The sequence below is a fragment of the Rhinoraja longicauda genome, chromosome 10 (assembly GCF_053455715.1).
Source record: "Rhinoraja longicauda isolate Sanriku21f chromosome 10, sRhiLon1.1, whole genome shotgun sequence".
NCBI classification, from domain to species: domain Eukaryota; kingdom Metazoa; phylum Chordata; class Chondrichthyes; order Rajiformes; family Arhynchobatidae; genus Rhinoraja; species Rhinoraja longicauda.
This window is the reverse complement of record NC_135962.1, coordinates 30240269-30267916: the sequence shown is the minus strand read 5'-3', so window position 1 is coordinate 30267916 and position 27648 is coordinate 30240269. Positions and strand designations below refer to the sequence as shown.

The 27648-nt window shown below is 44.7% G+C and overlaps 1 protein-coding gene across 8 annotated transcripts in view; it reads left to right on the top strand.

Moving 5' to 3' along the window:
- mipol1 (mirror-image polydactyly 1) overlaps positions 1–27648 on the top strand; it is a 181976-nt gene that overhangs the window by 17947 nt on the left and 136381 nt on the right. Inside the window, exon 1 of one of the 8 annotated variants that reach the window (XM_078406556.1) lies at positions 3560–3637. The exons of the other annotated variants lie outside the window; for them this stretch is intronic. The gene's annotated coding sequence lies outside the window, so the exon portion shown is untranslated. Of the gene's footprint in view, positions 1–3559; positions 3638–27648 lie in introns of those variants that run through there. 8 annotated transcript variants of the gene reach the window in all.

Here is a 27648-nt window from a genome sequence, read left to right as displayed (position 1 = left end):
AGTAAACCTACGCTGCACGCCCTCAATAGCAAGAATATCCTTCCTCACATTTGGAGACCAAAACTGCACACAGTACTCCAGGGGCGGTCTCACTAGGGCCCTGTACAACTGCAGAAGGGCCTCTTTGCTCCTATACTCAACTCTTCTTGTTATGAAGGCCAACATTCCATTGGCTTTCTTCACTGCCTGCTGTACCTGCATGCTTCCTTTCAGTGACTGATGCACTAGGACACCCAGATCACGTTGTACGTTCCCTTTTCCTAACTTGACACCATTCAGATAATAATCTGCCTTCCTATTCTACCACCAAAGTGGATAACCTCACACTTATCCACATTAAACTGCATCTGCCAAGCATCCGCCCACTCACACAACCTGTCCAAGTCACCCTGCAACCTCATAGCATCTTCCTCACAGTTCACACTGCCACCCAGCTTTGTATCATCTGCAAATTTGCTAATGGTACTTTTAATCCCTTCATCCAAGTCATTGATGTATATTGTAAATAGCTGCGGTCCCAACACCGAGCCTTGCGGTACCCCACTAGTCACTGCCTGCCATTCTGAAATGCCATCCTTTGTTTGTAATGAGCAATATTACTGAACTGCAAATTAAGCACTTTCATCATGTGTGTGGAGTGAAAACCTATGCCCTGAGCTAAATAGATGTTTGCACAATCTTAACTTGCCCTGGGTGAGAGCAAGATAAAATTATTGGCATGGAATTATGTACACATTTTACATGACAATGGCTTCAGTTTTTCCAGTGTTCTTCTGGAAAACTCAATAAATGTTGTTGGGTCTTATAGTCCTTTGTCAAAAGTAAAAACCTTTTTAGTCTCTTTTAAAGACGAGACAGTATAGGAAGGAGATGGAGAGGTCAGTGTCAAGACATTAACCTCTTCCTCAATGTCAACAAACTGAAGGAGCTAGTTATCTTCAAGAAGTGGGCTGGAATACACACCCACACACAATGGGCTGATGTGAAGCTGGTCGAGAGCTTCAAGCTTCCAGGTGTAAATATCGCCAACAATTTCTGCTTGTCCAAACACATTGACATGGGCAAGATTGCATACCAACACCTAATTTCCTCTAAGGAAATTTGGCATATCTGCAATGACTTCAATTTCCATGGATGCACCATAGTAAGCATTGGGATGCATCAAAATGTAGTTTGGCCACAGTGCTTCTCGAGACTGCAAGAAGTTGCAGAAAGTTGTGGTTGAAGACCAGTACATCATGCAAAAAACTTTCCTCTCTCACCCTCCCCACACATTGATACCATCTACACTTCATGCTGCTGAGGAAAAGCAGCAAACATAATCAAGGACTTCACACAGCTGGGTAATTTCTACTTCACTCCCATTCTGGCAGAAGATGCAATAGCTTGAAACTTCATACCACCAGATTCGAGAACAGCTCCTTCCCCGCTGTTACCAGACTCTTGAAAGGACTACTCACATGCTGAGGGATGTGTTTCTGACCAAACCCCACTCCCCGATCTACCTTGTTGCAGTCACCATACTAATTATGTATGTTGACTGGTAGTTAGCAACATAAGAAAGAAGACACAGCAGCAATGTAATCATGAACAAAGGTTTTATTTTGTCTGTTCGTGGGAATGTTGAGCAAGTAATAAAAGATTGGCTAGGAAATGGGTAAATTCTCCAGCCCCCCCCCCCACACCTTTGAAATTATGCTTTGGAATTGTTTATGACTGCCAGAAGAACATTTAGATGCTTGGTCATAGAATCTCATTGGAAAGGTGACAAACCAACGGCACTATGCTGGAGCATTCGCCTAGATGTTTGCAACTGGAGTCAATTGTTCATTAACAATTTGTCTGCAAAAGGACTTTCAATCGGTTGAGGGTACAGTTGTTGAATTTGTGGTGTGGTGGTAAGGCCCTCAAACTGGATGGTTAAAGTGACTGAGAGAAGATAGTGCACAGACATGTTGCTGTTTTGTTGGTAAATATGGACATAGATTTGGGATGCAGCCAACATTTTCATTCACTCATTCATTCGCCATCACACTTTGACTCCATAAATTTGAGCTCGCAACATCTCTCCATAATTTCATTCACCAGTGTAACACTGCTTACGTAAATACCAATATATTATTTGATTCCATCTTACAGTGAATGAATATTAAACTTTTAACTTTTTGATTTTCAACAACTAGTCAACTCCTCTGCGCCATCCCAATAAGATCCTGCATTTCACCAAATTATCTGCAATAGTAAATGTCGGCATAGGTTTTGGAGGCAACAATAGATGGGGTAAAGTTAGAGTAAAATGGGAATTAAAGAGTCCCAGATTCAACATTTTCAATTTTGTTCCAACTCTTCCTTCCACCCACCACCCCCATGCCCTCTTGTATCAGTTCTTGAATTTCCCATGAATTGAAGATGCTTGTCATTTTCCCAGTGGTGCCCATGCCAGGAAGTAAATGACACTAACTCTGATTATGTGTAATTTTTCCTGTTAGTAATTTTAACATTTCGAAATGATTTTTATTTTACAGTGATAAGGCACTAGGTATAAATGAACATATGTACAACCATGCTCTGAAAGCATATAAAGGCAGCATGAATTGCTTCAATGCACGCAAGGACAATAAACCATTTCTAATTTAACTTTCTTCAAGGAATTGTATGTGAAGATTGGAACGGGGTGAGGATCCTGAGGTTCCCCATTACTTAATTCACTGTCAACCTTCTCAGTGACTTGCCAGCATGATATTTCTGTGATCATATAAAAATTAGACTCATTCCAAGTAATTTCAGTGTACATTTACATGGATTTGTTGTGAACTCAGTATTGTCACATTGTTTTGGGGTATAACCTTTTCCATTTCACCCCCAGCTCCCCCTAAATATCCAGTGTTTTATCCTAAAAGATTGTGAATATTTAAGCAAATTTAGAACCACCAAAGCAATGTTGGTATAAATTAACCTCGATAGGGGATTATTTTGCACATAGCAGCAGCAACAAATGAATGATTGAAATAAATGAAGGTTTGATTGTCTGTGGTCACAGTGGAAGCACATGGGTTGAGTTAATAAGTGAACAGGTCATTAGTGATTTTCCCCATACTCAGACCACGCTGTGATGATGGGGGTAATTAATTGAAGTTATCAGGGTATTAAGGGGAGCTGTTAAGGTAGATATAAACTATTACTGCTTGATGAGCTATCTAGCAGTAGAGGGAATGACTTAAATTACAGCCAGGTCCTTGTGGACAAAGTCAGAAATAATTTCCACATGCAGCAAATGGAAGAGATTTGGGACCTTTCTGCAAGTGTCGAATGATGGTGGGTCAATTAATTTAAAATCTAAATATGTTAACCCAATATGTGGGAGAAAACACATGTATGTTTATAAACCAGCATCTGCAGTTCCTTGTGTCAACACATGTATTGAATTTTGTCACAGATCAAACATTGCCTGATTAAACAATAGAATGGGCTTGCGAGTACAGAATAGCCTGCACTACTACCCAGCTTTGCATTTGGCACGTAGTCTGCAGGGAAGTTTCAAGGAAATAGAGAAAGGTTAAGTGAATGAGTCAAACCATGGAAGTTAACATGAGGAAAAAAATTGAAAGTTTTCTTCCCCAGCGGAAAAAAAATAAAGGTAGGGTACTTCTTAAATGATGAGATAATGAAATGATATTGGTGTTTTCAAGGCCCGATTTGCCCTTGTGCATAATTTGTTGAATGTGCAATTGAGCTTGGGAAGGCTACTGCTATATTGTCCTTCAATGCAAGTGGATTTGAGTACAAGGACAGCAGTGTTTCACTCCAGCTATATGAAATCCTATTGTTATTACATTTGGAAATGTATTCATAAGCCTGATCTCACAACATGGGAAGAGTGAGGAGTCATTACTCACAAATTTGATTTTTTTTTTGAAGAGCTGACAGAGAATTGATCAGGGAAGGATAGTAAACATTGTCTACATGGCCTTCAGCAAAACATTTTGACAAGGTCTTGCATGGTAGGCTGGTCTAACAGTTAGAACCTATTCGATCCATAATGAGTTAGCAAATTGGGTTATTGGGAGAAACCGTAGGGTTGCTTCGATTGGAGGCTTGTGACTAGTTGAGTGCCACTGGGATGGGTGCTGCGTTTTCTGTTTACCATCTATATTAATGAATTAGATGGAAATGTAGGTGGTAACAGGGACCGAGTCCACCTAGTCCTTGCCTTTCACCCCATCGCATAATTGCCACCTTGCAAAGGGATCCCACCACTAGTCACATTATCCATCTCCACCTCTTTCTGCTTTCTGCAAAGACCGTTCCTTCCGCAATTCCTCGTGCACTCATCCACTCCCACCGAAATAACTCTATCCCCAGGTACTTTCCCTTGCAACCGCAGGAGATGCAACATCTGTCCCTATACCTCCCTTGACTCCATTCAGGGACCCTAACAGTCCTTTCACTTGAGGCAGAGGTTCACTTGCACCTCCTCCAACCTCATCTAATGTATCCACTGTTCCAGGTGTAGACTCCTATATACCGGCAAGACCAAGTGCAGACTGGGCGATCGTTTTGCTGAACACGTACTCTCGGTATGCCATGGCCTATACAATCTCCTGGTCGCCAAACACTTTAACTCCCCTTCTTGTTTCCATGCTGACCTTTCTGTCCTGGACCTCCTCCACTGTCAGAGTGAGGCCAAGTGCAAATTGGAGGAACAGCACCTCATATTTCGCTCGGGCAGCTTACAACCCAGCGGTATTGATGTTGATTTCTCTAATTATAAGTAACCCTTGCATTCCCTCTCTCTCCATCCCTCCCCCATTCTAGTCGTCCTACTAATTTCATAGTTGTCCTGTTTAGTTTCACTGTTCATACCTCCTTGTTCTCACCTCTTCCACAGCCAACAATGGACCATTGTGGATCCACCATTCCTTGATCCTTCATACTGTCCTTGAATTGTTCTTTTCATACCTTTCTATTGTTTGTATCTTTTCATGCCTCCAGTTTCCCTCTCCTCTGACTGTCTGAAGAAGGGACCCGAAACATTGCCTATTCATTTTCTCCAGAGATTCTGCCTGACCCGCTGAATTACTCCAGCATTTTGTGTCTATCTTCCGTGAAAACCAGCACCTGCACTTCCTTCCAACAACGAGACAGATCAATTGGGAAATTGCATTTTTTCTGACTTTAATTCCATCTGCTATTCCCTTATGCAAAGTGATGTATTTTTGGAATTTAAACCAGGACATGATGTACACCATAAATAGCAGGACCCTGTGGAATGTTGTTGAACATGGAGACCTTGAGGTGCAACTATATTGTTCCCTGAAAATGGGAACATAGGTGGACAGGGTGGTTAGGCAGGCATGCTTTCTTTGGCTGAGGCATTGAATACAAGAGTTATGGCGTCATGTTACAGTTGTAGAAAATGTCGTGTAGAACAGGAAGCATGTGATTTAAGCTAGAGAGGCTACCGAAAAGATTCAGAAGGGTATTGCCTGGATTGTAGAGCTTGAGATTTGATAGCCTCAGTCTGTTTAAAGGGAAAGGTTTGTGTTATGAGGTTAGATTGAGTTACAAGAACCCTGCTGGATAGGCAGGGTCTTTTCATGGAGCAAAGGAGACCCTAGACAGTGGTTTATAAAGTCGTATGGTGAATCGCCATAGTTTTTTTCCCTCTGGGTATGGGAGTCAAAAATTAGGTTTAAGGTGAGAGGAGAAAGAAGGGGACCTTTTTTTCCCACTCAGAGGGTGGTACATTTATAGAAGGAACTGCCAGTGATATTGGTAGAGGCGGGTATAATTATGGCATTTAAGGATACATGAATAAGTACATGGATAGTCAAGGTTTGGATAGATATGGGCTAAGTACATGGATGTGCCATATCATTCTAGCTCCAATTTGTGAATTTAAATGAAACTGTATACATTCTGTGCCCACTTTGAACAGAAGACTGGTGGTGGAATGCCACCTTGCCGGTCTAGAGTGTGCCCGTACCAATGATTATTGAGGCAGCTATAAGGTTGAGGGGTAGGCCATTTAGAACGGAGATGAGGAAGAACTTTTTCAGTCAGAGAGTGGTGAAGGTGTGGAATTCTCTGCCTCAGAAGGCAGTGGAGGCCAGTTCGTTGGATGCTTTCAAGAGAGAGCTGGATAGAGCTCTTAAGGATAGCGGAGTGAGGGGGTATGGGGAGAAGGCAGGAACGGGGTACTGATTGAGAGTGATCAGCCATGATCGCATTGAATGGCGGTGCTGGCTCGAAGGGCTGAATGGCCTATTCCTGCACCTGTTGTCTATTGTCTATTGTTGACTTTCCTGGGAATTAATCCGTGGAAAACAGCTGGTCCGGATGGAGTCTCTGTCCACCTCCTCCGGGGCCTGTGACAATCAGCTGGCAGAGCTATTCACAGATGTCCTTAACCTCTTATTACTCCATTTCGAGGTCCCCATCTGCTGAAAAGAAACATCCCAGTGCCAAAGAAAAGTAAGGTAACATGCCTAAATGACTATTGTCCAATAGCTCTGACATCCACTATCATGAAGTGCTTTAAGAAATTGGTGATGATACACATTAACTCCCGCCTCCCAGCCAGCTTGGTCCACTGCAGTTTGTTTACCGCTGCAACAGGTCCATTACAGATGACAACTCCCTGTCCATAAATTCATCTCTGGACCACCTGGAAAACAAGAACTCCTTCCTGAGGAGACTGAGAAAATTCAGCATGTCTCCAGTGACTCTTAAAAAATCTTTACAGATGCACCATATAAAGACACCGAAGCTTAAAAGAGTGCACCACCAGACACAGGAACAGTTGCTGCCTCTTCGTTATCAGAGAGAACAAAAACAATACTTGTCTCTGTATGCGCGGGGCCCGTTTTATAGCAGCACACATCCCTCTCTGCCTCTGTCTACGGCGCTGATCGTGTTGGTGAACTCCTAGTACAAGAACTAACCGATGGCTTACTGGCGCCTGCCTTTATGCCGGCAGGATTCAGCTGTTGAAATAACCACCATTAAGTCCTGGCCAATAGTGCTGCTTCCAAATTCAAACTACAACCAATGGTAGAGGTCTGCATCCGAGCTAGGTCCAACCACCCTCCGCCCTTTGGAAACAAAGTGCTACCGGCACAAGGCAATACACACAGCGCTTCCGGCTTGGCGCGCAAAATTCTAAACAAACACTGTCGACCACAGCGCTATCAGCCATTGAACATAGCGTTACCCGTCACAGTGCTATGAGGTTTTAAATATAGCACTACTGGTCACGCCTGTGTCAACAGCACGCTGCCCTACGGCAGTGAGACATGGACTACATATGCCAGACTGGAGAGAAGACTCAACACCTTCCACATTAGAAGCATCTGCCATATCCTGGGTATATCCTGGCAAGAAGAGTGTCTAACGCCGAGATTCTGTCTCGCGCTGGCCTTCCGAGTATGTACATTCTACTCAGCACAGACTGCGGTGGTTGGGCTATGTCCACTGCATGGAGGATGGCCGTATTCCAAAAGACATCCTCTATGGAGAGCTGACATCTGGGAGGAAAACCATTGGCCACTCCCAGCTATGGTACAAGGGTGTCTGCAAGAAAGATCTGAAGGCGCTCAACATTGATGTGGAGTCCTGGGAGAGCCTTACAGCTGACCGTATGAGGTGGAGAGATACCCTGAACCAACATCTCAAAACGGGGGAAGAGAAACTGATGAACGCAGCGGCAGACAAGCGGGCAGGCAGAAAGGAACGCAGCAACCAACAGGCCAGAGACCACATACAAATGTGACCTTTGCGACAGAGACTGTCACTCCCGCATTGGTCTCTTCAGCCACAAGCGACGCTGCTCTTGCCGAGGTGTGGAGCAAGCAGCCAACTAGGATGCATCACCCATGGTCAGCCATGACCGGGGGAGGCCTAAGATAAAGACTAGTCACAGCACTATCAGCCATGGACTGTTCCAGCAAAACTCTTATTACAATGATCAACCTCAGCCTAAGTGCTTTACAACAAACAACGTTCCATAACAGTTGTTATGAAAATAAGCAGTTCTGTTATCTAAAAATCATAAATTTACTTCAAAGATATAAATGCGGTGAGGACCAAATAAATATTTAGCAATGATGATAGACACATAATGCTGGAGTAATTCAGCAGGACAGACAGCATGTCTGGAAAGAAGGAATGGGTGTCGTTTCAGGTCAAAACCCTTCTTCAGACTAGGAGTCAGGGGAGAGGGAGACACAGAGATAAGGAAGGGTAAGGTGAGAAAAAGAGACATCAAAGGGGATGCAATTCAAGGAAAATGTAAAACATAGCACAAAAAGTAAGGAAATTTGTGTTTGGTAGATTATTTCTTTGTTGTAACAATGCTTCTTGGCAATAAATCTTATACCGTTGGAAAGCCTGTTTATTTCCCTTTTAAATGGTGCCACATTTGTAAGGAACATGCATTTGTGGGATGAGCAGCAGAGCTGAGTATGTGGGTTGCGCCCATGAAAAATCTGCCAAATCTTCTCTGCCAATGCCAAACAGCTTATTCTGCCATTGACTCTTGTTCTGCGTTGTTTGGTGGATTGGATGATTGAAGTCTGAAGAAACAAGACATATTGGCAATTTAACAATTTATTCATTTAATAAACAGGAGCCTCAGTAGCGTGTGGAAGAACCATACACAGCCACAACAGCCTGGCACCTCCTCCTCATGCTGGTCACCAGCCCGGTCACACACTGTTGTGGGATGGCATCCCATTCTTCAACCAGCATTTGTCGCAAGTCAGCCAACGTGGTTGTGTTGGTCACTCTGGCACGAACAGCACGCCCAAGCTGATCCCACAAGTGTTCAATGGGGTTGAGGTCAGGACTGCTGGCAGGCCATTCCATCCTCTCCACTCCCAAATTCTGGAGGTAGTCTCTGAGAAACCCTGCTCTGTGGGGGCGAGCATTGTCATCTTGGAGGATAGAGTTTGGTCCCAGACTGTGGAGATATGGGATTGCCACTGGTTGCAGAATCTCATCTCGATATCTCTCTGCATTGAGATTGCCTCCAATGATGACAAGCCTCGTTTTTCCAGTGAGGGAGATGCTGCCCCACACCATCACACTGCCTCCACCAAAAGATGTTACTCTATCGGTGCAGCAATCAGCATAGCGTTCTCCGCGTCTTCTCCACACTTTGACCCTATGATCCAACTGTCGTGGGCAGAATCTGGACTCGTCACTGAACATAACGTTCCTCCACATGTTCAGGTTCCAGTGCACGTGTTGCCGACACCAGTGCAAACGGGCCTGACGGTGAAGGGCAGTCATGGCAGGCCTCCTGGCAGCCCTATGAGACCGGAGATCGGCTGCGTGCAGTCTGTTCCGAATTGTCTGGGCAGAGAGCCGTCGGCCATATCGTCCTGCAAACCTTGACTGCAAATCTGTAGAAGACAGCCTACGGTTCCTAAGTGCTGACAGGGTGAGGAAACCGTCTTCTTCGGGTGTCGTCTTCTTGGGACGCCCACTTCGCGGCCTGTCTCTGACATCCCCCGTTATATGGAACTTGGCCTTCACTTTGGAGATGGTACTAGGGCTCACTCCAAATAATGCTGCAACTTGGTTTTGCGGAACACCAGCTTGAAGTTGCCCTATCGCACGGGCCCTATCCAGATCAGTCAAACGTGGCATGCCGATTCTTGGAGCAGACACCTACTGACCACTGTAGCAGGGCCCATGCTCACAGATGCTGCCAATCAGGTGCCAACCAGGCACCTGATTGTCAGCACCTGGGGGTACCAGAAGCTCAAAACAAGAGTCAATAGCAACAGCAGAATAAGCTGTTTGGCATTGGCAGAGATTTGGCAAATTATTCATGGGCGCAACCCATATACTCAGCTCTGCTGCTCATCCCACAAATGCATGTTCCTTACAAATGTGGCACTCGGCCATTGGAGGAAGCCCAGGACAGAAAGGTCAGTATGTGAATGGGAGGGGGAGTTAAAGTGTTCAGCAACCGGGAGATCAGGTAGGCGTTGGGACTGTCGGGAAAAGACTGTTGGGTCATTGGACGGAGTCGAGGGAGAAGGTATAGGGACAGGCGTTGCATCTCCTGTGGTTGCTGGGGAAAGTACCTGGGGAGGGGGTGGTTTGGGTGAGAAGGGACGAGTTAACCAGGGAGTTGAGGAAGGAATGGTCTCTGTGGAAAGGTGTGGAGATGGGAAGATGTGGCTAGTGGTGGGATCCTGTTGGTGGTGGCGAAAATGTTGGAGGATTATGTGCTGTTTTCGACAGCTGATAGGGTGAAAGGTGAGGACCAGGGAGCAAGAACGGAGCTGTGGCATATCAAGGAGACCCTTGTGAGGGCCTCATTTTGATGCAAGAGGGGAACCCCCTTTCCCTAAAGAATGAGGACATCTCAGACGTCCTAGTATGGAACACCTTGGGCGCAGATGCGGCCGTGGGCCCCCTCACCCTCTCCATCTCTCCTCAACCCCCCTTATCCCCCTCCCTCACCCACATCCACAATCCCCCTCAACCACCCAAACTTCTCCTGCATTGGTTTAGCTCCCTTCCCCTCAGGAATTGGCAGTTGGCGATAGTTTGCAGGACGTAGGGTGGGAAGAAGTGTAATCTAGATAGCTGAGGGAGTTAGTAGATTTATAATAAATGTCAGTCAATAGTCTTATCTCCTGTGAGAGCAACGGTGAGATCAAGATATGATAGAGAGATGTCTGAGATGGTCCAAGTTAATTTGAGAGCAGGATGGACATCAGTAGCAAAGTTAATTAAGTCAATTTATCAATGCATTGCAAATACCGATGTCTTGATTTTACCAATTTAATTTGTTATCAACTACAGATACAATAATGATGTATTAATAATAATAATAATCATAGTAATGTTGCATTATGCATTGAATATGATAACTTTGTCTCTGACCTCCAGTATTTTGAATAAACACTAACTATAATAAACTTCAAGAAGAATTATATATTAACTAGACTGAGGTGGACCTGTTGGGACCAAATCTCTCCTGCGGGCCTCTCCTGGGGCAACCCTCCCCCAACTGACGATCCTGCGGGCCCAGCAAACCTCTCCAACTGACGAAGCCCATTGCTGGGTGGGGAGTGTCCCCAGGGGCCGTGGGTGGGCGAGGGGGGACAGAGAAGAGGAAAGGGAGCAACTCACCTCGGCCCTGGGCCGCCAGAGCGAGCCATGGACCCTCTGCCACCGCGCTGCACCACGGGAGGAAGGTCAGGTGTGGGTCACGCCGGGACGGGTGCCGGTCTTCCCGGCAGGTGGGTGGTGAGCATGTCTATTAAAGTTAGCGGCAGCTCGTGAGCTTAGCAGCCCCCTCCCCCTCATTGGTCCCAAACCTCTCCTGCAATGGTCCAGCACCCTCTCCTCCCCCTTCCCACTCATCCACTCCATACCCCCTCAACCCGCCCCCTCCCCCCACTCACCCACTTGATCCCCCCTTAATCCCTCCCCCCACTCACGCACTCGGTCCCCCTTCCTCCCCTCCCCCTCTCCAACACCATCCCTCCTCAACCCCCCTTATCTCCCTCCCTCACCCACTCATCCACAACCCCCCCTCAACCACCGAAATCTCTCCTGCATTGGTTTAGCACCCTCCCTGCCCCCCTTCCCCTCCTTCCCCCCCCCCACTCATTCCCTCCACCCCCCCTCAACACCCCTTATCTCCCCCTTCTCCCCCAACCCACTCACTCAAGTCTCTCCTGGGGCAGCCCTCCCCCAACTGATGAACCTGCGGGCCCGGCAACCTTCTCCAACTGATGAAGCCCGTTGCCGGGAGGGGAGTGTCCCACCCACCTCGACCCCGTGCTGCTAGCGCTGCTGCCAGAGTGAGCCATGGACCCCAAGTCTCTCCTGCATTGGTCGAGCACCCTCCCCTCCCCCACTCCCACCCCCCCACTCACCCACCCCATCCCCCTTCAACCCCCCTTATTCCCCCCATCTCCCCTCCCACCCACTCCATCCCCCCAAAACCTCTCCTGCATTGGTCTAGCGACCCCCACTCGCCCTCCCCCCACTCGCCCTCCCCCCACTCGCCTTCCCCCCCACTCGCCCGCCCCCCCCACTCACCCTCGCCCCCCCCACTCGCCCCCCCCCCACTAGCCTCGCCCCTCCCACTCGCCTCTCCCCCACTCCCCTCCACCCCCCCGCTCCCCTCCGCGCGCCCCTCCGCCCCCCCCACTCCCCTCTGCCCCCCCGCTCCCCTCTGCCCCCCCGCTCCCCTCTGCCCCCCCGCTCCCCTCCACCCCCCCGCTCCCCTCCGCCCCCCCGCTCCCCTCCGCCCCCCCGCTCCTCTCCGCCCCCCCGCTCCCCTCCGCTCCCCTGCGCTCCCCGCTCCCCTCCGCCCCACTCGTCCTCCCCCCCACTCGCCCTCCCCCCACTCGCCCTCCCCCAACTCGCCCTCGCCCCCCCCCACTCGCCCTCGCCCCCTCCCCCACTCGCCCCCCCCACTCGCCTCGGCCCCCCCCACTCGCCCCCCCCCCCACTCCCAACTCCCATCCCCTCCACTCCCCTCCGCCACCCCGCTCCCCTCCGCCCCCCCGCTCCCCTCCGCCCCCCCACTCCCCTCCTCCCCCCCACTCCCCTCCACCCCCCCACTCCCCTCCACCACTCCCCCACTCCCCTCCAACCCCCCCCCACTCCGCTCCGCTCCACTCCTCCGCTCCACTCGCCCCCACACCCACATCCCCTCGCTCCCCCATTCCCACTCCTCTCCCCCCCCCACTCCCCTGCCCCCCATCCCCACTCCCCTGCCCCCCCCATCCCCACTCCCCCCCAACCCCCCTCAACATCAACTGCGCAGGCATGGACCAGTTAGGTTCTGCGCATGCGCGGATCCAGAGACCATCTTACATAAGTATCAGATCAACAGGCCCCAACTGCGCAGCCACGTGGATCTAGTAAGTGTAATCTTACGTAAGTGTCATGTCAACGGGCCCCAACTTATCTGTAAAATAAAGCGTCTCTTCTTTAAACTAAACTTTTTTTTCTTTTTTAAGCTAAAATTTTTTTTTCAAATCTAAATTCCCGTCACTCTGGTGGGTCCCACCCCTGGCGGTCATCTTGGGGCCCCCCCTACCTCATTGGCCATCACTCAGGTGGGTCCCATTGTGATGATGTACACTGATCCTTGCCAAGCTTCAGTTTAATAAGGTAATTTTTTAATTTTAAAATCTCTAACTTTAAAAATATAAGACCAATTTGAACGAAAATTGGATGAAAGTGTCCCCAGGACAATGGCGAGTAAGGTGGTCCTAAAGTTGCCACGCTATCGTGTGATGGGGGCACAAAAATATGGTTACATCACAGGCATCAGCAAACAAATAATCAAACGAGCAAACATCAAACGAGCAAACAATTAAACAAACAGATTTAGTAATATATAGATAGATAGATATCTTTAAGGAAAATGGTCGCAATAGGCTTTAAAGCTGCGTGAAAATAATTGTATTTCAATGTATTTTTTGGTTCTATTTTTGATCCTGGTAGAAAATTGTGATGTGGTTCTATCACCAGCAATACTTTATAGGTCATTAAATTGGTTATTTATAGAAATATTTGTATTTTCCTATGACACCAGAGGATGCCTTCCTAAATAAGTAAACGTTGTAAGTAGCGCTCAAAATATGAATTAGAGTTCGATGGGGTCAATATTAATCATCATCGTAATTATTTTTACTTTGCTCCAGCACTGACATAATGAGCTAATGGCTTCTTTCTGATTGATTCATTACAGGAATAACCAGGAAACATAATTGTGTAATACTTCATAACATCAACGTTAACATTAACTTAATTCCATAGTTAATTGAAGCAAAAGCATACATGAGAAATATTTTTAATATTTGATTAATTAATTTCTCACATCAATTCGTGAGGCTGCTAAGGAAGATGAGAGCCCACGGTATCAAAGGGCAGATACTAGCATGGATAGCAGGTTGGTTGAATAGCAGATGACAAAGAGTGGCAATAAAGGGAGCTTTTTCTGGTTGGCTGCCAGTGACGAGCAGAGTTCCACAGGGGTCGGTGCTGGGGCCGCTACTCTTCACGTTGCATATTATTGATTTGGACGAGGGGAATGAAGGCTTTGTGGCCAAGTTTGCGGATGATACGAAAATAGGTGGAAGGGCAGGTAGTGTAGAGAAAGCAGGGACTCTGCAGAAGGACTTGGACAGCTTGAGAGAATGGGCAGAGAAGTGCCAGATAGAATATAGTGTAGCAAAGTGTGGAGTCGTGCATTTTGATAGTAGGAATAAAGGCGTAGACTGTTTTCTAAATGGGGAGATAATCCAGAAATCGGAGGTGCAAAGAGACTTGGGAGCGCTGGTGCAGGATTCCCAAAAGGTTAATCTGCAAGTCACTAAAGAAAGTAAACTCAATGTTACCATTTATTTCAAGAGTGCTTGTATACAAAATCAGGGATGTAATGCTGAGGCTGTATAAGGCGCTGGTGAGGCCGCATTTGGAATATTGTGAAGAAGGATGTGCAAGCACTGGAGAGGGGAGGAGGTTTACAAGAATGATCCCAGGAATTAGTAGGTTAATCTATGATGAGCGTTTGTCGGCGCTCACTGGAGTTTAGAAGAATGAAGGGGGACCTCATTGAAACATACAGAATAGTGAAAGGTTTGGATAGAGTGGATGTGGAGAGGATGTTTCCACTCATGGGAGTCTAGGACTAGAGGTCATTGCCTCAGAATTAAAGTTAGGAAGAGGGGATGTTCAACGAGATCTGGGTGTCCTAGTGCATCAGTCACTGAAAGGAAGCATGCAGGTACAGCAGGCAGTGAAGAAAGCCAATGGAATGTTGGCCTTCATAACAGGAGGAGTTGAGTATAGGAGCAAAGAGGTCCTTCTACAGTTGTACCGGGCCCTGGTGAGACTGCACCTAGGGTACTGTGTGCAGTTTTGGTCTCCAAATTTGAGGAAGGATATTCTTGCTATTGAGGGCGTGCAGCGTAGGTTCACTAGGTTAATTCCCGGAATGGTGGGACTGTCGTATGTTGAAAGGCTGGAGCAATTAGGCTTGTATACACTGGAATTTAGAAGGATGAGGGGGGATCTTATTGAAACATATAAGATAATTAGGGGATTGGACACATTAGAGGCAGGAAACATGTTCCCAATGTTGGGGGAGTCCAGAACAAGGGGCCACAGTTTAAGAATAAGGGGTAGGCCATTTAGAACGGAGATGAGGAAGAACTTTTTCAGTCAGAGAGTGGTGAAGGTGTGGAATTCTCTGCCTCAGAAGGCAGTGGAGGCCAGTTCGTTGGATGCTTTCAAGAGAGAGGTGGATAGAGCTCTTAAGGATAGCGGAGTGAGGGGGTATGGGGAGAAGGCAGGAACGGGGTACTGATTGAGAGTGATCAGCCATGATCGCATTGAATGGCGGTGCTGGCTCGAAGGGCTGAATGGCCTACTCCTGCACCTATTGTCTATTGTCTATTGACGTTCTTTTAGGAAGGAGATGAGAAGACATTTCTTTTGTCAGAGGGTGGTGAATCTGTGGAATTATTTGCCACAGAAGGCTGTGGAGGCCGTCAGTGGATATTTTTAAGGCAGAGATAGATAGATTCTTGATTAGTACATGTGTCAGAGGTTATGAGGAGGAGCCAGGAGAATGGGATTAGGAGGGAGAAATAGATCAGCCATGATTGAATGGTGGAGTAGATTTGATGGGCCAAATGGCCTAATTCTACTCCTATCACCTATGACATTCACTTAGTTATAGTTATCCAGCATGGAAATAACCCCTTCTGCCCAACTTGCGCATGTTGACTAACATGCTCCTATACTTGATGAGATTTTCATTGTTGGAAAGTTTTGTATTTCAATTGCACTCAAAAAAAATTAATGAGAGCAGAAGTTGCTGCAATATCATAGAAAGTTCCGTTTCCACTCAGAAAATTTGTTATTTGTTGCTTTTTCGTTATGCAATTACAATAAGGAACTTACATTATGACTTGCTTATGGAATTGATGCAACACAAATAGGCAAGCCATGATGCAAGAGAAGAGATATTTCCTTTCCACTTTAGAAGTTTGAACAAAATAAGATAATTGGAATAAAATTCAAACAAATAATGCTTTTTATTATAGAATGTAAAAAAAATCAATGATCAAATCACTTCCATTTCCTTAGTTTTTATGTGTGTGTATGGAAATATGTGCATGTACAAGTATGTGATCATCATGTCAGGCAACATCTGTAGATCATAGAACAGTATAGCACAAGAATGTGCCCTTGAGCCCATGATATTTGTGCTGAACATGATGCCAAGTTAAACTAATTTCAGCTGCCTGTACATGATCCATATATCCCTCTATTCCATGCACTTCCATGTGCCTATCTAAAAACCTCTTATTGTATCTGCCTCCACCACCACTCCTGGTAATACATTTCAGGCCCTCACCACCTTCTGGAAATCTATATACTAAAACGTTCGTTTGTTTGCTTGTTCCTCAACTACAGCCAAAACGGTACCAGATAGCACGACAATTATAGGCCCACCTTACTCACCGTCATCCCGTGGTCCGATAGAAGTTTCATTGAAATTGGTGTTATGCTTTTTAAGTTATTCACATTTTAAAGTTTAAAAAAACGCACATGCACAGTTGGGTCCCTGTTGATCTGGTACTTGCGTTAAATGACCGCCGCATCCGCGTGTGCGTAGAACAAACGCATCCGTGCCTGCGCTGTTGGGGCCCATTGATCTCGGGTAAGAGCAGGGCTCACCTGCATATCTCTTGGGGGTGGGTTTGCCGGCTCCAAAGCAGCGGGAGAGCCAGATCTGGTGCCGGGGGAAGCAGCCTGGGCCTGAGGTGGGCCATGGGGAAAGGCGGCAGCAGCGGTGGTGAGGCCGGCCGTTGGTGGAGGCCTGGCGCTGGGTCTGCTCTCAGCTCCCCCATTCCCCCTCCTCTCCCCCATTCCCCCTCCTCTCCCCGGCCGGCTCAGCGGCTTCCCCATGCCGCCCACAGTCCAACGGCATCGGCGGCCGTCCGGGAGGGGGGGGGGGGGGACGGAAGAGTACAGCGGCATCGACCCGAGGGTCATCAGTGGGAGAGGCGCCACTGTCTAGGACTCTTTCCGTCCACCCCCGCTCCACTAATGGCGGCCGCGCGGGCCAAGGGAGGAGTGGGAGGGGACGGGGAGTTGGGGGGAGAGGATGTTGCACCAATGCAGGAGAGGTTTGGGCCCAACTTGGTCTAGTAAGAAATAAACTTGCCCTGCAGATCCCCATTAAACTTTCCCCCTCTCACCTTCTACTGTGGCCTAGAGAGAAAATATTTTGGGCTAATAACATTTCATTAGGACTTTTGAGATTGAATAATGCTGACAAATTCCAACTGGCATGACTGATTTTTTTCAGATTTTAAGGTTGTCAATTTATACTCTATTAGATTCTGAGTTATGTTATTAATGCAGAAGCATTGAGAAGCATTCTGCATTATAGGACCTGACTTTCAAATAAATTTGATAATTCATTAGATGTTGGAGAAAAGTTTAGAATTTTCAGCCAATACCACCACTGATGGCATATCGTCTGATCATTCATTAATTTGTCTTTGGTAATAGATTGTGCCATGCAAATCATCCACTCATTGCCTGGTTGTTTATGTCCTTGCTCTCCATGGAACCTTAAACCAATTGGTTGCTATATTTGCCCTAAAAGACACCAGCTGTGGAAAAGATGGACCCCTTCTTTATATGAACATGCTCTTGGCTTATAAAATTTGAATTCCATCAGCATATCTAAATTATTTGCATATTTTCTTGCTATTTGAAGTCCAGAGTACCATATACTGTGAGAATGAAATCTGTAAATTGTTATTTACTTAAATCCCAGTGATCTAGCTCGAGTTCATAAAATAATACTGCCTCATTTTTTGAAAGCTTACTGTAACATTGAAGTTCATTACATTCCATATGGTGTCTTGTATTATTTAATAGTTGAAATTCAAATATTCCTCAAAGTATTCCTGAAACAAACAGTTGTGATTTGATGCAGATAAATTAAGTCATTATACGTGAAAAATTGCCTTCGAAGACAATCAAAGATAAAATTAAATTGCTTAAACATTTTTCACCAGTTTCGTGTCTGAATAAAAATTCATAAAGAATATGAAAAATGAATTGTCATTAAAGCTACAGGATTCATGGGGATTTTATATAAAGCCTGTTTAATCAGAATAGCACAGCTATTAATATTCATAAAGTCAGCTTGAATACAAATGACAGTAGTAGGAAGCCTAGATTTCCTATGTTTTCATTGGATGAATATATTAAAGGAAGCTAAGAAAATGGTGTATTGTTTAAATTAAAGGTTGGTGGAAATTTAGCAATAATTGGTAAAACTGAAATTAGAACTTTTTTGTCATGTGATTACCATAATTTAATATTTCCTATACTATTCAAATGCATTTCTGTGAAATTATCAGATAGAAGTACGAACAATTCCTGTGTGAGGAATTATAAAAGAAATCCAATGCCATTTTTAACAAGCATGATTAATAGTGTACTTTAAATTTCAAGAAAAGAATCTCAAAGAAAATCAAGGCATTCTAGGTTTAAAAATAACTGCAATTATTGAATTTAATTTTAATTGCAGTGATTACAATTTCTAAGCTGAGGGGACATAATGTGTTTAGTTCAATTTCTAATAATTATTTTACCAATTTCTTGTAACTGCTCAATGAGCCTAATTGGGACGGATCTTCCAGGAAAAAAAAGTCCACTGACAAAATAGATTGCTCTACGCTTAAATCAACCAGCAAGCAGAGGATGAAGAGAAATAATATGGATTACAAATCCCCAGAGTTTATTGGTTGATTTTTACTTATTTGCTTTATCCCTCACAAAATTTGTATTTTGTCCTTACGTTTCTGTTATTTTTTTTAACTTGTTGGGTTCTGATATAAGTAACCCATTGCATTTTTTGTACCAGATTGTTAAGGCTCATAATCAGCAGCTAAAATAACATTGGAGAGTGTTATAATGTTTAATAGAATGGCAATCAACTCTGCAGCTGACTAGTAGAATTTTAAACTACTATATCTTATTTCTGCTCTGAGAACACACATGCCTTTCCTTTAAGACTGGATATAATTAGCACAAGGGTAGCACAGACACAAAATGGTAAAAAAGAATAATACATTGAAAGGCTGTACTAAAAGGAATCTTATTGATCATTTTCACAACTGCTCTTTTTGCAGGGGATGAGAGAAAACGAATTATCCACTCTAAACAATCCACCTTAAATCCATCCCATTCCTTCTATCCAGAGATGCTGCCTGTCCTGCTGATTTTTTTCCAGCTTTTTGTATCTATCTTCAGTGTAAATCGGCATCTGCAGTTCCTTCCTACACACCTTCCACAATAAACAATGTATCACCTTAACATTGATATTTTAAAATTGAGAAAGGAATGACCGTGGAAGATAAATTCGAGTTGGTTTTCGAATTGGGAGAGAGAGGCAAGGAAATGAAAACATGTTACATTGATAAAAATTCTAAAAATTTACTGTGCATAGATAGGAAAGGTCCCTTGTTTTTGTCAGGTCTTAATTTAATTTGAAAATGCAGTCCTGTGCAATGATAAAATCAGGTCTGGGATTATTATAGTTCGGAAAAGATTGAATATGGTAAATCTTACTGTGCCCTCCATAATGTTTGGGACAAAGACCCATTTATTGATTTGCCTCTGTACTCCACAATTTGAGATTTGTCATAGAAAAAAATCACGTGGTTAAAGTGCAACATTGTCAGATTTTATTAAAGGGTATTTTTATACATTTTAGTTTCACAATGTAGAAATTACAGCAGTGTTTATACATAACCCCCCATTTCAGGGCTCCATAATGTTTGGGACACAGCAATGTCATGTAAATGAAAGCAGTCATGTATTTTGTTGCATATCCTTTGCATGCAATGACTGCTTGAAGTCTACGATTCATGGACATCACCAGTTGCTGGGTGTCTTCTCTGGTGATGCTCTGTATTGCAGCCATCTTTAACTCATGCTTGTTTTGGGGGCTAGTACCCTTCAGTTTTCTTTTCAGCATATAAAAGGCATGCTTAATTGGGTTCAGATCTGGTGATTGACTTGGCCACTCAAGAATTGACCATTTTTTAGCTTTGTTGCTTTAGCAGTATGTTTGGGATCATTGTCTTGCTGCAGAATGAATTGCCGGCCAATGAGTTTTGAGGCATTTGTTTGAACTTGAGCAGATAGGATGTGTCTATACACTTCAGAATTCATTATGCTCATACCATCAGCAGTTGTAGTGAGCCAGTATGTTTAGCAGCCATACATGCCCAGGCCAGAACACCCCCACCACTGTGTTTCACAGATGAGGTGGTATGCTTTGGATCTTGGGCAGTTCCTTCTCTCCTCCAAATTTTGCTCTTGCCATCACTCCGATATAAGTTAAGCTTCGTCTCATCTGTCCACAAGACCATTTTCCAGAAGTGTGTTTGCTCTTTTAAGTACTTCTTGGCAAACTGTAACCTGGCCATCCTATTTTTGTGGCTAACCAGTAGATTGCATCTTGCAGTGTAGCCTCTGTATTTCTGTTCATGAAGTCTTCTGCGGACAGTTGTCATTGACAAATCTACACCTGACTCCTGAAGAATGTTTCTGATCTGTCGGACAGGTGTTTGGTGATTTTTCTTTATTATAGAGATATTTCTTCTGTCATCAGTTGTGGAGGTCTTCCTTGGCCTGCCATGCCAGTCCCTTTGTGATGAGTAAGCTCACCAGTGCTCTCTTTCTTCTTAATGATGTTCCAAACAGTTGATTTTGGTAAGGCTATGGTTTGGCTGATGAATCTAACAGATTTATTCTTGTTTCTCAGTCTCACAATGGCTTCTTTGACTTTCATTGGCACAACATTGGTCTTCATATTGATAAACACATTAAAAGTTTCCAACGGTGATGGAAAGACTGGAGGAAAGACTAAGTGCTGAGAGCTCTCTTATACCTGTATTAAGGAGGCAATTAAACACACCTGAGCAATTACAAATGCCGGTGACGCCATGTGTCCCAAACATTATGGTGCCCTGAAATGGGGGGACTATGTATAAACACAGCTGTAATTTCTACATGGTGAAACCAAAATGCATAAAAATACCCTTTAATAAAATCTGACAATGTGCACTTTACCCTACTCAAATTATGGAGTACAGAGGCAAATAAATAAATGATGGGGCTTTGTCCCAAACATTATGGAGGGCACTGTAGGTGAAGAAAGTAGGCAGAGTTATAAAATTTGGAGGCAAAATGGTACTCTGCATGCCTGGAAGCTCGCATTACTTAGTTGGTTTTATCATGGTAAAAAAGCACTACAGGCGACAGACTATCGACTGACATCTACAAACCTACTGAGTCCCACAGTTACCTGGGCTACATTTCCTCCCACCGCCTCTTGCAAAGGTGCTATCCGCTACTCCATTCCAAAAATGAGGCTTTCCATTCTAGGACATGTTAAATGTCTTTGTTAACGTGGCTTCCTCCCTGCTGTCATAGATGGATCCCTCACCCGCATCTCCTCTGTGTCCCTTAGTTCTACTCTTATTCCCCCTTCACCTAGACTCAACAAAGATAGAGTTCCCCAGGTCCTCTCCTCTCGCTCCATCAGCCTCCACATCGAACACATCATCCGACAACATTCCTGTCACCTCCAACATGATCCCACCACCAGCCTAAGAGACTGCTCCCTCTACAACTCTGTTCACTCATCCCTTCCCACCTGTAGATCAGTCACTGTCCATAGTCCATGTCGGGTTTTATATATGTCGTTCCTGCAAGAAGTTGTCTTGCACATGCGCAGTACCCCGGGGGAGTCATCTGGTTCGGGAGCTGTGGTTTGGACTGTAACCTTGCATCCTCGTGCTCAATAAACTTAGTTGAAGTTAACAACTTGTTGTTATTCTTGCAACTTCATACATGGTGTCAGAAGTGGGATATCCCAGAGCTTTCACGAACTGTGTTTTTCTTCGACTAGAATTTGTTTTTTCAAGCGAGGACAACTAACTAAACCTGCTAGACGGCGCAGCCAGCAGCTTTTCATTTAACATGGCGGATGTGTTCCGGAGGCTAGACCCACTCGTCTTCAGCGGCAACATCAGCGAAAAATGGCGAATTTTTGAGCAAGAGTACGACATTTTCATAGTGGCGGCACATTCTGACAAGCCGAACCGCAGTAAGGCATACATTCTCCTCAATCTGGCGAGACCAGAGGTCATTGAACGTGAGCGGTCTGTTGTGAATGTGGGGGAGGTGAGAGACTCTGCCGACGGAAGAAACATCCTCACTCCCGCGGAATCCAGGGAGGATCTTGAATATCTCAAGAGGAAATTTCGGGAGATATGCAGCCCTCAGACCAATGTTACTATGGAGAGGCAGAAGTTCAACACACGGAATCAAAAGGCTGGTGAGACAATTGAATCATATGTCAGTGGTTTAAGGATCAATGCAAAAAGCTGCAATTTCGGAGATCTCTGTGATGAACATTAGAGACAGGCTAGTCTGTGGTATCTATAATGACGATTTGAGAAAGGTACTACTGCGTGATAGCAATTTGACATTAATTAAGGCGGTCTCCATCAGTCAAGAGACGACTGAAGAGCACAACAAAATGCTGGCTTCTCCACAGCATTCTGTCACAAATGTTGATATAGTCCTGGCTGGGTTCGTGAGAAAGCAACATCCTGAGATAAGAATGAAAAAACAGTCAAAACAAGCTGGGACACGGTGTGTTGCCAACTGCAACAATTGTGGGGGTAGTCATGCAGCTGCGAGGGACAAATGTCCAGCTTTTGGTCAACAGTGCCATGCCTGTAAAAGAAAAATTGAATCATTTTAAAAGGTGCTGCAAGTCCACACAACAAACCTACAACAGGCAGAGGCCTAGGGGGACTGTTCACCAGTTAGAATCTGACCAAGTTGACAGCAGTGCTGACGAAACAGTCTGCGTCAACAGAATAACACTGCAAATGCCTGCTGATTCCATGGAGACACAGATAGAAAAGAATGATGAAGCCTTGGTCACTGTGCAAGTTAATGGCATTCCAGTTGAAATGAAAGTAGACGCAGGTGCCAAGTTTAATGTGTTGTCGAAAAATACATTTGAACAGCTACGAGATAATGAACAAATAAGAGCATGCATTAAAGCCACAAACCTTGTTGCATATGGGGGCAGTAAAATCAAACCTGTTGGTATAGTTAAGTTGCAGTTCCACCTAGAGGAACAGCCATTCACATTGCCATTCTACATTGTCCAGGAGGATGCTCTGCCACTGCTAGGGCTACATGCATGCAGGCAGATGGGGCTTGTCTCAGTAAGGATGTCCACCAGTTGTACCCCACTGAAGATGATCAGATGTCACGTCGAATTCAAACAGAGTACAGCGATCTTTTCACTGATGAGCTCGGAAAGCTGCCTGTAACCTATTCCATGACATTTGACCTGGATGTGAGGCCCGTTGTTCGTCCTGCACATCACATTCCTGTGTCTATGAAGGACAGAATCAAAGCGGAGCTAGACAGAATGCAGGAATTGGGTGTCATCACTCCGGTATCTGAGCCAACCGATTGGGTGTCATCCATGGTTGTCACCAACAAGAAGAACAAACAAGATCAGAATATCCATCAATCCAAGAGACCTGAACAAGGCTTTGAAAAGGCCACATCACCCTATGTGTACGGTGGAGGAAGTGGCTGCACACATGTCAAATGCAACGGTGTTTTCTGTCTTGGATGCCAAGAACTCTTTTTGGCAGATTCCACTTGACCAGTTAGCGTCTTCGATGCTAACCACTTTTAGCGCTTCTTTTGGTCGCTACAGGTTTTTAAGGATGCCATTCGGACTCGCCTCTGCCAGTGAGGTGTTCCAGCGCTCCATGGAGCAGATTTTCACTGTATATCCCTGTGCGATCATAGTCGGCGACATACTCATTGGAGGCAAGAACGTAGACGAACACGACACTAATTTGAGGAAAGTGCTCAACCATACCAGAGAGGTGAACTTGAGGCTCAATCCTCTCAAATGCAAGTTCTGGCTGAACCAGATCAGCTATGTCGATCACGTTTTCACAAGTGAAGGCCTCAAAGTGGATCCTTCCAAAGTAACAGCAATTAGCGAAATGCCAGTGCCAACAGATGTCCCTGCTCTGCAAAGGTTTCTGGGGATGGTTAATTACCTTGGGAAATTCATTCCGAACTATAGTCAGCTGGCGGTTCCACTGCGACAACTCGCACACAAAAACACTGCTTGGAATTGGTATGATCAGCAGCAACATGCTTTTGATGCACGAAAGCGACATATATCTTGCCCACCTGTTCTGTCATACTATGACGTCAGATGACGTCAGCAAGCCAGTCACCTGTGATGCTTCTCAGTACGGACTCGGTGCGGCATGTTTGTAGGAAGGAAAGCCCGTAGCATATGCCTCATGGATGCTAACTGATACTGAAACCAGATATGCTCAGATTGAAAAAGAGCTGTTGGCGGTGGTTTTTGTGATCATTGTATTTAGTATGTAGAACTTCCTACCTTGTACGCTTATTTTAACAGTAACTGCATTTTGTATATGGCCTGATATATTTATCACATCGCATGATATTTAGTTTGATGTGCAACATGAGCTAAGGAAAGGAGATGTAAATCAGTCACTGTATTCACAGTCCATGTCGGGTTTTGCATATGCCGTTCCTGCAAGAAGTTATCTTGCACATGCGCGGTACCCGGGGGAGTCATCTGATTTGGGAGCTGCGGTTTGGACTGTAACCTTGCATCCTCGTGCTCAATAAACATAGCTTGAAGTTGACAACGTTGTTATTCTTGCAACTTCATACTCCACCCAAACCAGCCCCTCCCCAGGAACTTTCCCTCGCAACCGCTGGAGATGTAACACCTGTTCCCATACCTCCTACCTCACTGCAATCCAGGGACCCCAGCGTCCTTCCAGGTAAGCCAGGTTCACATGCACCTCCTCTAACACCTTCCACTGCATCTGATGTATCCAATGTGGCCTCCTCTACATTCACGAGACCAAGCGTAGACTTGGCAACTATTTTGATGAATATTTGAGCTTGGTCCGCCAAGGCTTACTGGATCTCTGAGCTACTAACCATTTTAACACCTCTTCCCACTTCCATACCGACCTTTCTGTCTTGGGCCTCCTCCATTGCCACAGTGAAGCAACATGTGAACTGGAAGGAAAACACATCGTATGCCGCTTGGGTAGCTTAGAATCCAACAGTATTAACAGTGAATTCTATAAAACTGTCCCCCTCTCCTTGCCCCACCTAGACTTGCACCTATTTCTCCTCTCCCCCTCCACCTACATTCCTTCCTCCGTCTTTGCAATTTTCAACTCTTTAATCCTTGTGTCTTGCACCTTCTGTCTTTTCATCTCTGGCATTTGTCCAACCATCAGCCTATCAACCCCCCTGCCCCCTCCCCACAATTGCTGAAGAACATGAACATTCATGTTCTCCAAAAATACTGCCAGAATCACTTTGTGCCTTTCTTCATCAATGATCATCCTTGCCTCATAAGATCAGAAGTACTGAGGTTTACTGATTGCACAATGCTCAATTCCAATCAAGCACTCTGCATAAAACAGTCCAGACCTGCATTCACTAAGACCTATATTATTTCAGTCATGGGGACTAAGTGGCAAATATCATTCATTACTAAAATGCCAAAGAATAAGATCTCCAATAAGAAAGTCCCTAACCATTTATTCTTGACATTCAATAGAATTACAGTTGCTGAGTACCTCACCATCAGCATCCTGGGCAGATTATTTATAACTACAAGAGCAGGCGAGAAGCTAGCTATACTGTGGCAAGTGATGCACTCACTGACTCACCAAAGCCTTTCCACCACCTAGAAAGCTCTGGTCTGAAGTGTGATGGGTTACTAATGTCTGGATGAATGCAGATGCAACAACTAAAGTAGCTTCATATCATCTCAAACAAAGCAACTCGCTTAAGATATCCATTCACTCGTCTAAATTTTTATTCCTTCCATTATTGGTGCAGAATAACTGCTGTGTTTACCATCTGCAAAATGCAGTGCTGTTACTCATTTGGGTTATTCCAAACCCACAACCTCTAACACCACATGCATGTTGCACGAGGGGAGCAATTACATAGCAACACCATCACCTACATGTTACCTCCCATGTTCCTTCAATGTTGAGTCTAAGAGTCATCCTTATTTTTCCGGAGGTAACACTGACGGAGGTGTTCAAATCTTCAAATCTTCACAGCAATCTTTTAGAGTTGGGATCATGATAATTTAAGATGCCAAAAGCTTTTTTTAAGTCCTGCTACTCATGGACTTTGAATTCTGCAAATACCTTTGATATTCTCATGGTGGAATTTGTTAAATTAGAGCCTATATTTTCTTCCTTGTTGATCTTAACCTCCTGAGAGAAAGGATTGCCTAGCTATGCAGACTGCTCAGCATGTTCCAGCTCCTGTCTATAAATATTGATTTTCCACAGATGAGTTGTCCTTACAGAACTGCCAGTAATAAACTCTAATGTATCTGCTTCCTCTTCAATTCATCTCTGATCACCTCTGCCTGCCCATTTCTACCAATTTTGACTTTGTATGCATTTTGTCTGCAAAATTATGTTAATAATGTAGATATTTATAAGGTGTGCCAATTTTATAGGATTTCATGTTCGATGACCTTGGTCAGCTTAAACAAAGGCATAACCCAACGATGCAAATTTTTTATTCCTGCATGATTTAGAATCATAAAATAATTCCAGAAGGAAGCTCTTTGGCCAAAATCAGCCTCTTCTGTAACATTATCCGATTAATTTCACGGCCCTTTTGCCATTGTCCAGTAACTTGCTTTCTTTAAAGTATTATTAAATCCCCACTTGCGAGCTGCAATTGGATATACTTCCAGCTACCTTCCAGGCACTACATTTTAGATCACAAGAATGTTCTGTGTTTTAAAAAAAAAAAATTCTCTTGTCTTATCATGTCTCAGCATTTTTGCCCATCATCTCAAATCTATGGTCTTGGTAACTGACCCGTCTGCTGGATCAGTTTTGTGTACTTGTTTTATCTTTTATGATTTTATGATTTTGATCAATTTCATGAAGACTATTACAGCGCCAGCACCTCCTGTTTCTCCATATAATTGAAGCCTTTTATCCCTGATATCATTCCAGTAAATCTGCTCTGCACCCTGTCCAAGGCTTTGGCATGCTAATGTGCACACACAATTCAGCGGAGTAGGTTGGCTGAAGTCTAATCAATATTTTAAAGGTTTTGCTTTACTTGTTTGATTTTTCTTAACGGCTGAGATGCCTCAAAAGAATTGCACCAATTCAGTTCATTTGCAAATTATTCTACGGGTCCTCATGCATAGCAACAATGCTGCTGATAATGCAGCTGTGTTTTGCAGATGAATGGTTTTCTTAAATGCCTATACCTGTATCTTATGTTTTTTTTATAAAGTCATCCTAAATATAAAGACAGTATTCAGAAGAATGTAATGTAAAACCAATTAAGCAAACAACTATTTTCTGAATAGTGGAAAAGTTAAAAATATATGTCAATGTCACTTTTTTCTCTCTCTCTCATTTATTCCTGTCTAATTTCTCCCAAACCTTGCAACTT